We start from the raw sequence: 12771 nt of genomic DNA, 5'->3' as shown, positions 1-12771 counted from the left end.
GAATATCCGAATATCCGAATATCCAATATCCGAATATCCGAATATCCGAATATCCGAATATCCGAATATCCGAATATCCGAATATCCGAATATCCGAATATCCGAATATCTCCGAATATCCGAATATCCGAATATCCGAATATCCGAATATCCGAATATGAAATATCCGAATATCCGAATATCCGAATATCCGAATATCCGAATATCCGGAATATCCGAATATCCGAATATCCGGAAATCCGAATATCCGGAAATCCGAATATCCGAAATCCGAATATCCGAATATCCGAATATCCGAATATCCGAATATCCGGAAAATCCGAATATCCGAATATCCGAATATCCGAATATCCGAATTATCCGAAATCCGAATATCCGGAAATCCGAATATCGAATATCCGAATATCCGAATATCCGAATATCCGAATATCCGAATATCCGAATATCCGAATATCGAATATCCGAAATATTCGAATATCCGAATATCCGAATATCCGAATATCCGAATAATCCGAATATCCGAATATCCGAATATCCGGAATCCGAATATCCGGAAATCCGAATATCCGAATATCCGAATATCCGAATATCGAATATCCGAATATCCGAATATCCGAATATCCGAATATCCGAATATCGAATATCCGAATATCCGAATATCCGAATATCCGAATATCCGAATATCCGAATATCCGAATATCCGAATATCCGAAAATCCGAATATCCGAAATCCGATATCCGAATATCCGAATATCCGAATATCCGAATATCCGAATATCCGATATCCGATATCCGAATATCCGGAAATCCGAAATCCGAAAATCCGAATATCCGAATATCCGAATATCCGAATATCCGAATATCCGAATATCCGAATATCCGAATATCCGAATATCCGAATATCCGAAATCCGAATATCCGGAAATCCGAATATCCGAATATCCGAATATCCGAATATCCGAATATCCGAATATCCGAATATCCGAAATCCGAATATCCGAATATCCGAAATCCGAATATCCGAATATCCGAATATCCGAATATCCGAATATCCGAATATACGAATATCCGAATATCCGAATATCCGAATATCCGAATATCCGAATATCCGAATATCCGGAAATCCGAATATCCGGAAATCCGAATATCCGAAATCCGAATATCCGAATATCCGAATATCCGAATATCCGAATATCCGAATATCCGAATATCCGAATATCCTAATATCCGAATATCCGAATATCCGAATATCCGAATATCCGAATATCCGAATATCCGAATATCCGAATATCCGAATATCCGAATATCCGAATATCCGAATATCCGAATATCCGAATATCCGGAAATCCGAATATCCGAATATCCGAATATCCGAATATCCGAATATCCGGAAATCCGAATATCCGGAAATCCGAATATCCGAATATCCGAAATCCGAATATCCGAATATCCGAATATCCGAATATCCGAATATCCGAATATCCGAAAATATCGAATATCCGAATATCCGAATATCCGAATATCCGAATATCCGAATATCCGAATATCCGAAATCCGAATATCCGAATATCCGAATATCCATATCCGAATATCGAATATCCGAATATCCGAATATCCGAATATCCGAATATCCGAATATCCGAATATCCGAATATCCGAATATCCGAATATCCGAATATCCGAATATCCGAATATCCGAATATCCGAATATCCGAAAATCCGAATATCCGAATATCCGAATATCCGAATATCCGAATATGCGAATATCCGAATATCCGAATATCCGAATATCCGAATATCCGAATATCCGATATCCGAATATCGGAAATCCGAATATCCGAAATCCGAATATCCGAAATCCGAATATCCGAATATCCGAATATCCGAATATCCGAATATCCGAATATCCGAATATCCGAATATCCGAATATCCGAATATCCGAATATCCGAATATCCGAATATCCGAATATCCGAATATCCGAATATCCGAATATCCGAATATCCGAATATCCGAATATCCGAATATCCGAATATCCGAATATCCGAATATCCGAATATCCGGAAATCCGAATATCCGGAAATCCGAATATCCGAATATCCGAATATCCGAATATCCGAATATCCGAATATCCGAATATCCGAATATCCGAATATCCGAATATCCGAATATCCGAATATCCGAATATCCGAATATCCGAATATCCGAATATCCGAATATCCGAATATCCGAATATCCGAATATCCGAATATCCGAAAATCCGAATATCCGAATCTCGGAATATCTCTAGAAACTGATCAGAATATTCAATACTTAGCAAAACAACGTTTGCCGGGTCAGCTAGTTATTATATATAGACGGTATGGTGTTCCATGAATCAAACGCCGCTTTAGGCAACATGACAACGTCCATTTTTATTTGAAAACTAGCTGACCCGACAAACGTTGTTTTGCTAAGTAAGGTATATTCTGAACAATTTCTAGAGAATTAAAAATATTATTACGTTAAGTGTATAAGGATGTGTTGTTTGATTGCTATATACAATGAGGTATTATAAACCCCATTAGTTTGTCTATATTTTGTCTGGAAGTTTTATACACTTTCCATAGAAAACATGGTATAATGCAATCCAAGTCTTTCGTGGTCTTTCGACTTATTGATTACGTTTAAAGTTTTTTAGATTATTTTTAAATTCTGGATTTTGTGTATAATTGTAAATAGTACTACTGAGCTTATACAAAATTTTCAAATTTTTGCGAGGAGAGATAGAAAATGAATTAAGTATTTCTTTTTTGACATGCTTTTTGAAAAGTTTCAAGTAACATTCGATGAATTAAAGTAAATTTAATAAAAAGTATATATGTAGATAATAATCAAACCTATTATATCACAACAAATAACACATTTCAAACGAACATTTATTTGACTACGTTCAGTAAAACTGCCAGCTACTTCATCATTGTAGAAATGTGCTTTTTTAATGTCTTTCAATTTGTTGTTATCTAGATCTTTTTACCCTATCGACGGGTTAACTTGGAACGGCCAGATGGCAAACAGGTTTAATGTCTTATTTTAATTTTAAAGGTATTTTACAAAATAATTTCATTTTTAACTAATGCTAAAAAACTACCAACTGAAGAAAATACTTTTATTATGGATTTTCAAAGATTACTGTTAATCTCCCGATAGCAAGGTCATGATAATCAAGGTTATAGCTGGTTAAACATATTTTTCCCTCTACTTTCAAATATTGTTGTTAAACAATGCTTAACTGTGGTTTTTGATCGGTGGTGACCCTTTTATATTATAAATAAATTAATTAAGTAAAGAAAATCTGCTAAAATGTTGTAATTTACATTTTTGCCTTATGGCAAATTGCCAAAACTTCCTGTACCGTAATGAAATATTCGAGGAATTTTAAAAGTTTTCAAATGTATCATTATAAATACCGCAATTTTCATTATTTTTGGCATCTTGTTATATCTGAATTAATACTGTGAGCAAATCAAATGTAAACCATAAATTAATTTATCTCGAACATTAAGAACCGTTTATTCTTTTCTAATTCAATTCAAAATAAATAGTTGCATGAAATTTACACAAAACTGGAAAAGTGCGCCTGTATAGTCACAATCTAAACTCATTTTCAACTAATTTTGTGCGACTTATACTGTGCTTTGCTTGGCGACATTTTCACATTTTTCAATAGTTTTCACAAAATTGAAAAACCGTTTATGTATAGTCACAATCTAAACGAACTTGTGACAAAATTTGTACCAGGTTGTCACTTAGGCTGTGCTTAGCCTAGGTAATTTTTTGAATTTTTAATCGAAAAAAATATATTACTATAATTTTTTTATTTAGAATTGAAATTAATATCCTCTTCATTTTTGCTATTCAAAAAAAAAACATTTTTGGAAATTAAAAAAATGCCTTTCACAAAAACTAAATTAGACAAAAACACACGAAATATCACGTGGTGGGGCGGAGGTTTTTTCAATTTTTATGTAAATTATGGAAATGTAATTTTCGGTTAATAATTCTAAATATTACACAGACTAAGCACAAAATTATTTGCAAATGAGTTTAGATTGTATCTATATAGGAGCACTTTTTCAACTTTGTGTAAATCACGTGTATTTATTTTTTATCTCAATTTGAAAAAAATTAAAAATTTTCACAAACTTTGCGATATTTTTTTGGTAATAAAAATACATATAATGTTATTTGGGGGAGGGGGTGTTGTTTTAATTTCGAATATTATCATCAAAATCCTTATAAATCGATCACGTGATTTATGGACGCCCCTAACTTACCCTTCGGGAAGTTAATAAAAATGTTTCCAATTTAAAATAACTTATTTCGGGCTCTGAGGCAATGGAAAATCTCTCACAATTTTTTCCCCTGAATCTGGTTGGAGTTTTTGTCTAAATTAGTTTTTGTGAAAGGCATTTTTTTAATTTCCAAAAATATTTTTTACTGCCCTAGGGCAGTACTACCCATATATACAAAACATTATAAAAATCGCTCATCCTCTGTTGTGTATCTTCAATATCCATTGTTAAATCGCAAAAATTTCAGCATTGTATTTTAGCGATATGTTTATAAACTTCATAAAGTAACAATACCCCGTTTATATCTTGATAAAGACGGATTTATGACACCGTATACTTTATCAAATAATTATTTCGCACGCCATAACAACTACACGGCCTGCACGCATGCGAACGAATCGTAAAAGTTTCAAGTTAGAAATATTTTTTTAATATTATGATTATATATTTCGTAATAAAATATAGTAGCTGTTATATTACACATTTGTTGAATTAGATTAAAAACGAAAGGGTTGAGGAATAAATCACACTCGCCGGCCATTTTGCTTAAATTCAACTAATATTTATAATTATACTACTGTTCTTAAGCCTATAATATTTTAATGTATTCGTTCTGACTATCAACTTTATCACCATGCAAAGTTTCATCAAAATCTCTCAAGAGTAAACCTGAAGTTCTCTTTTCTAGCGAGAACATTTTAGAATAAAATAAGTGTAACCTGAGATTTGTTTATATTAGGCATAAAACATCAAAGTATTTTCCTATAAATATTTCTATTTTTTATCCTAAAATCAACATTCACCTCACAAAATTCAATTCCCAGTATTTCTTTATTATTAGAATTTCCATATAATTTCTTTCTCCCAACAGAAATAAAACCATTTCCAAGAAATTCTATTCCTTTTTATTGAGAGCAAAGAAAAACTTTTTCGCCTTGTGTTGAGATGTAAAGGAAACTTTTTCCTAAAATTGTCATCGCCCTCAGAAGTAAAAAGAGATGTTCTAAATATTCTGGCGGAATGACTCAAATCGACTTCGTAATTGCTTAAACCGTAAACTTTGCATGTCGTCAATTGGGTTTTTGTCCCACAATTGACTTATAAAAAAGTTTAGGGAGAATATATTTATAAACTCTGGACGGTTTGTATTTTTAATTAAAAGTTTTTTCAAAATCGAATGGTAATATTGAAATTGTCCCTTTTGATGGATATAAATAGTCATTTAAAATGTGTTCATTTACTACCCCATAATAAATTGAGCACATATATCCACTTTTCCTCAATTTCCTCTAACCCATAACTTATTTCCTCCGTCAGTATTCCATGTCAATATGAGTTTATTAAACGCAAATTACTCAAAGCTTATTAACATACCGATCGTGCCGATACCCATAATACCCATTTCACATTTCAACGTCGAAATAAATCTAATATATAACTCAGAGGGAACGAAAAGTCAGGGAATTTCTATGAAGAGTGATCGTGTCATTCGTTAACTGGAGAATATAATGAACGACAGTGGAATGTTAAAATTTGACTTGAATTTCACTCATTAATATAGATTTTTTCTGGACGTCCGCAGAAAATAATGAAACTTATTAAAGGACGCCAGAAGGGAATTAAAGATCTCGATTTGCAGGCGAAAAATTACATTGAGAGAAAAAATATGCGAATAAATGTGTTTTTAACTTCCCGTAGGGTGAATTCAATTTTAATTCAGGCTAAAAACATTTAAAATCATGAATATTTTTTTACAGTACGGGAAGTTCCAGCAATTTGCCTTAAGGAACGATACCATACACCACTAGTATTAACCATCAATCAATATACACAAAAACAATTTTACACTTGACGAGTTAATTCATCTTAATTACAATATTTGATTTCGTTTGTAACTATATTTACCTTGTTTCTCCATTCGATTATTTATCTTCCACAAAGAGTAAGAAATCACCTTATACTTCTTATATAATTAAGTATATACCGCCAGCATTTCCCATTCAACATAAATAACATTCCTATGTCGATTCTTTGACATCAAAGTTAAATCCTTGTTCAAAGGTAAACGCACGTTGCGCAATATGTGACTTGTATAAGTCATATAACAGAGTAGTCGTATAGGGGAAATCGGGGGTAAAAGATAGAGTAAAATGTAGAAACTAGAATAGTGTAGGAAAGTAAAGAAATGATTAATCTCTTTATTTTTGATTTTGTGAGGTTGGTCGGGGTTCGAACCGACGAACAATCTTTAATAAATGTTTATAATTAAACCGCTTTTTGTAGGTCTCTAATATTTGCGCAATATGTGACTTGTATAAGTCATATAACAGAGTAGTCGTATAGATGAAACCAGGGGTAAAAGATAGAGTAATATATAGAAACTAGAATGTTATAGTAAAATAAAGAAATTATTAATCTCTAATTTTGATTCTGTGAGGTTGGTCGGGGGTTGAACCGCCGAACAATCTGTAATTCCGTAATATATTTAATTTTACGCATTCCGTAGGCCTCTAATATTTTACCAGGGTTAGTTTGGGTATATAATTTAACATTATACCAAGTTTCATCAAAATTTGAGACGAGCTGCTTGCGGGCTCTCCTTGTTAGTTTAAGTTGCATAGTACTTTTTTTCTTTGAGAATGTTAAAATTAATTGACACTTCGATACCAATAATTGTTTTCCTACAGTACTATTAGTAAAAATTTTGTTTTTCCTATGAAATAACTATTATTAGTTGTTTTTAGTGTTTTTATTACCATTGCCCCCAGTGTCCCCTATCTTCAATGGAGTTATTTACTAAACATAATTAACTAACGCGGAACTCATGAACTATTTATTTCCAGAGTAGTCTAAAACATTTCGTTTTAGGTCGCACGTCTAGAGGATTAGATTAGAAATTGTATAAAGACGACGATGGGGCATTCGTTCTATTTCTGTCTCTAATTGTTTCCCTATGCACGATTGTCGATCTATTATTATAATTATTTACATGGAGAATTAGGATAGTGTTACATGGTGTATATTTTCTTGTTTACATATAATTATACTCAAAACAAATTTTACTGCGATTAATAAAAAATAATTAACTAACAAAGATAGGAATTTTAAAGTATAGAATGCTTTTCTGTTTATTCATTTGATAATTGAAAAAATGAGCTGAAAACTTTTTTTTATATGTGTAATTTTTTTTATATATTTATGACTTTTTGACTCTTCTTTTGGAAGAAATTTATTCCAAGGACGTTTTGCTGAAAGTTGTTTTATTCAACTAGATAACTAAAAAGCAATGACAGTCATCAATTTCCGACGATCACAGTTGGCTTTTGGGCTATGTTAAGAAAATAATATATATATATATATATATATATATATATATATATATACTAGCTGACCCGACAGACATTGTCCTGTACTCATGTCTACAATTCTGATATAATTTAGTAGAGTAAGAGAAATATGACATGCATAAGTTAAAAAAATATAATCTGTCCAACTAAATTATATAATTTCATCTACCAAATATATACTGTATTTTATATGATTTTGAATTTCTGGCACATCTCAGTTGCTTTCCGGCAATAATAATGTAGACATTACATTTTTTCTTATTCATAATCATGTACTTATTATATCCAATAACGTCTAGACTCAATTTTATTTATTTATTTATTTATTTTACAAGCCGTCTGTGTAATAATATTATAATGAGGCTCAAGTCAATATTTTGCGGATTTAATATAATTTAATTATCTATTATCTATTTTATTACTTACTTATTTATTTATTAATTAATTTATTTACTAAAAACGTATTTATTTTTAGTTAATTTTATTTATTTTTTTATTTATCTTTTAATTTATTTACTATAAACCTATTTAAATTTAGTTAATTTTAATTATTTTTAAATATAACTAGTTTGTTTGTTGCAAGTATTTCTTAAAAATTTAATAAGTATTTTAATAAACTTTACAATACTTTTACAATATAATTATTTTATTTAACAAATTTTAGATTATTCTATGATTTTTAACAAATTTAAGTGTTTTATATTATTATTATTATCATTATTATCATTATCATTATTACTATTAAGTATTTTTACAATATAAATTTTTTCTTTTACAATTTTTTAGGTATTTTGATGAAAGAAATATTTTGTTTTATAATTTTTTAAGTGTTTTTAAATTATAAGTTTTTAGTTAACTAATTAATAATTTTAACAATAACAATCATATAAAAATAATAATTATGAAAAAAAAATAATAATAGTAATTTAGAAGTATTTTTGCAACAGAAATATTTAACCTAAATTTGAATTTCAAGTGAAATGATATTTCTGGCATGTGACAGCTCTATAAAAAATTATCAAGGTCAAACAATTATATTTGTTATATAATTATATGTTGTTTTTTGTAATATTGACCATTCATTTCAAATCCCAAAAATTTTCCTTAACAAACTTCAAAAAAATTTATCAAAATTCGAATAATCGTTAAGGAGGAGTATTCTCTCATACATTATTATATAAGAGTTATATATATACATATATATATATATATATATATATATATATGTATATATGTATACTAGATAACCCGACAGACGTTGTTCTGTACTCTATATAAAAGTCTATAATTTTTATAATCGCTGACCCTATATTAGTTGGTTTTTGGCAATTACAATTTCTAAAGTACATTTTCTTACTAATTATTTAATAAACATTATTGTTTAAGTTCAAATCCTAGGTGAATTAATTTGTCAAAACTAGTTTATATGTGCACTATTCAATCTAAGATCAACTTGCTAAATATTCCATATCCAATGCCAAACAAATGAATTTTTAAGACATAAAACAAAATTCTAAATATTTTTTTCAATAAGTAGAAATATTTTTTGTATTGTTAAATAATTTAGTAAAGTTAACCAAAATGCGATGTGCATAAGTTTAAAAAAATAATATATATGCAATTTTGGACTTGTTGCGTTATTTATTAAACTGAATTATATATAATTTCATCTGCCAAACATGTACTGTTGACTGTATCTTATATTATTTTAATTTCTGGCACATCTCAGTTGCTTTTCGGCAATAATAATGTAGACATTACATTTTTCCTGTGTATTATATTTTAATATTATCTAGGCTCATAATTTTAGCTAAAATCAAATTTCCAGTGAATTGACATTTCTAGCAGATGGCGGTTCGAATGTTTTCAATGTCAAACAATGATAAGTGTTTTTTTGTAATTTTTGACATTTATTTCCACAATATTACTATAGTTTTATCGTTCATTAAATTTTAAAAATCTGCTTTGACAAACTCTAAAAAGAATGATCAAAATCCGAATAACCGTTTAGGAGAAGTATCAAATCATACACCCGTACAGAAGAATTTTGTATATAAGATATACATAAGTTTTTCTCTCTACCTTATCGAATACTTATTCCCAGTATGTTCACGTTCATCGCTAATGACATATAATTTTGTTAGAGGAAACGATTACTACCGTTCGCTTGTTTTCTCGTAAGTTTTAGTATTTGTTTTCGTGTCGAATTATCAAAACAACACTATAACCATTTAAATATAGTGTTCTCTACGGCATATGGCACTGGAAGGAAAATATACAACGGGACCTGACTAAAAATAAATATTCTTTTTTAGATAGATTTAAAAAGCTAGGAGATTTGTGTTATCTTTGGATTAAAAATTTATAACTAGTGGTGCATGGCATTGTGCCTTAAGACAAATTGCCGGAACTTCCCGTACCAAAATTAAATATTCGAGGGCAAAAAATCAGTAATCAATAAATAATGATCAAAGATTAATAACAATTGTTTTGCACATTTTCAAATAGATAATTATAATCACTATACATTTTATCGTTCATAAAATATACAGCTCAAAGCGCTTGAGAATGTTTACATTAGCAAGACGTGCCGAATGAATTCATCTGAGGATATATTTCTTATATATATATATATATATATATATATATATATACATTTCGAAACTGAATTGTAAATTTAAAATCCACATTTGAAGTATAAAACTTTATATATATTTAAAAATTTTGAAAAAAAAATTTTCTGACAATTGTGAAAGTTGCTTGAACCGTATAAGTAAACTTTAAAAATTAACATTCTTGGTACGGAACCCAAAAAAATTGTAACAAAATTAGTACTCATTTTATAAAATTTCATCAAATATTTGATAATTTGTTGTGCATATGTCCAATAAACATTTTTGACCGCCAAATATCTATTTTTTTTACTTTTTTCTCTGTTTTCCGAAACCGCTAGATCTACCTTCCCAAAATTTTATAATTTCTTAATTTCGTCAATACAAGTAAAACATTTTTTGAATCATTCAAATTGGGTACACCGTTCTTTCAAAAACTGGATTTCTATTTTCTGCACTCTTTGCTCTTTATCTCCGTAACGGTTGGACCTGTCTTCACCAAAAACTAATCAGCTCATCTTTTCAACAATAGGAATGGATTGATTTTTGATTCATTTAAATGAATGTGTGTCCGAAATCGTGGACGAAAAATTGTATCCAAACATACACATACACATATATATTTTCTTTTTCGATTTTTTGCGATTTCTATGACTTACCCTACGGTAAGTTAATATTTTTTGTCAATGCTATTTTAAAGTAGAGGGCAAACGGGTGTAAACGACCATCGGATTAAATTGGGCTCCACGACATCACTAAATAAATTTACATTGTCCACATTGTTAATATTTTAACGAAAGTATTTTTTACATTGTTAGTTTTTTTGGTTTTGTGCACCGGTGTTTAGTTTACCATACCTGGATATAAAAAATACTGTTGAATCTAACTTAAAACCAACAATACACTTTATAAAACAATTAAATAACGTACACTTAAAAATTATATTCAGGTCTCGTAAACTAAACAACAGTGCTCACAACCAAAACAAAACTAACGTCGAAAGAAAATAGTTTTGTAAGGATTTTCAAACATTCCCGTTTTTCTCCTGATATCGGAGTCGTAAGAATCAAAATGATGGCTAGTTACACATTTTTGCCCTCTACTTTCAAATATTGTTAATAGAAAAATTCTTAACTCTATTTGTTTTTGAGAATTTAACTTTAAACCAATAATACACTTTATATGACAACAATGAAATAATGTACACTTAAATATTATATTAGGGTCTCGTAAACTAAACAACAGTGCTCACAACCAAAACAAAACTACCAACGAAGGAAAATACTTTTGTTAGGGATTTTCAAACATTCCTGTTTTTCTCCTGATATCTGAGTCTTCAGAATCAAGGTGATGGCTAGTTACACATTTTTGCCCTCTACTTTCAAATATTGTCGTTAGAAAAATTCTTAACTCTACTTGTTTTTGAGAATCTAATTTTAAACCAACAATACACTTTATAAAACAATGAAATATAAAATTATATTTAGGTCCTGTAAACTAAACAACAGTGCTCACAACCAAAACAAAACTAACAACGAAAGTAAAGACTTTTGTAAGGATTTTCAAGCATTCCTGTTTTTCTCCTGATATCGGAGTCGTGCGAATCAAAATGATGGCTATGTACACATTTTTTGCCCTCTACTTTCAAATATTGTCGTTAGAAAAATTCTTAACTCTACTTGTTTTTGAGAATCTAATTTTAAACCAACAATACACTTTATAAAACAATGAAATAAATTAAATTAAATTAACATTGTATTCAGGTCTCGTAAACTAAACAACAGTGCTCACAATCAAAAAAATAACAACGAAAGTAAATACTTTTGTATGGATTTTCAAACATTCCCGTTTTTCTCCTGATATCAGAGTCTTGAGAATCAAAATGATGACTAATTACACATCTTTTGCCCTCTACTTTCAATGATTGTTTTTTAGAAAAATTCTTAACTTTACTTGTTTTTGAGAATCTAACGTTAAACTAACAATACACTTTATAAAACAATGAAATAAATTAAATTAAATTAAAAATATATTTAGGTCTAGTAAACTAAACAACAGTGCTCACAACCAAAACAAAACTAACAACGAAAGAAAATACTTTTGTATGGATTTTTAAACATTCCCGTTTTTCTCCTGATATTAGAGTCGTACGAATCAAAATGATGACTAGTTACACATTTTTTGCCCGCTACTTTCAAATATTATTGTTACAAAAATTCTTAACCCTACTAGAAACTCTACTAGAAAGTAAATACTTTTGTTATGGATTTTGAAACATTGCCGTTTTTACCCGATAGCAACGTCGTGAGTATCAAGGTGATATCAAGGTGGTTATACATCTTTTGCCCGCTACTTTCAAATATTGTTGTTAGAAAAATTCTAACTCTACTTGTTTTTGAAATCTAACTTCAAACTGACAATGCACTTTATAAAACAATGAAATAAATTAAATTAAATTAAATTATATTCAGGTCTCGTA

Source organism: Ctenocephalides felis, unplaced genomic scaffold (assembly GCF_003426905.1).
Source record: "Ctenocephalides felis isolate EL2017-DRISC unplaced genomic scaffold, ASM342690v1 CF-g0.4_SCAFFOLD_03572, whole genome shotgun sequence".
Taxonomy (NCBI): domain Eukaryota; kingdom Metazoa; phylum Arthropoda; class Insecta; order Siphonaptera; family Pulicidae; genus Ctenocephalides; species Ctenocephalides felis.
Note: the sequence above shows the minus strand (reverse complement) of the source record.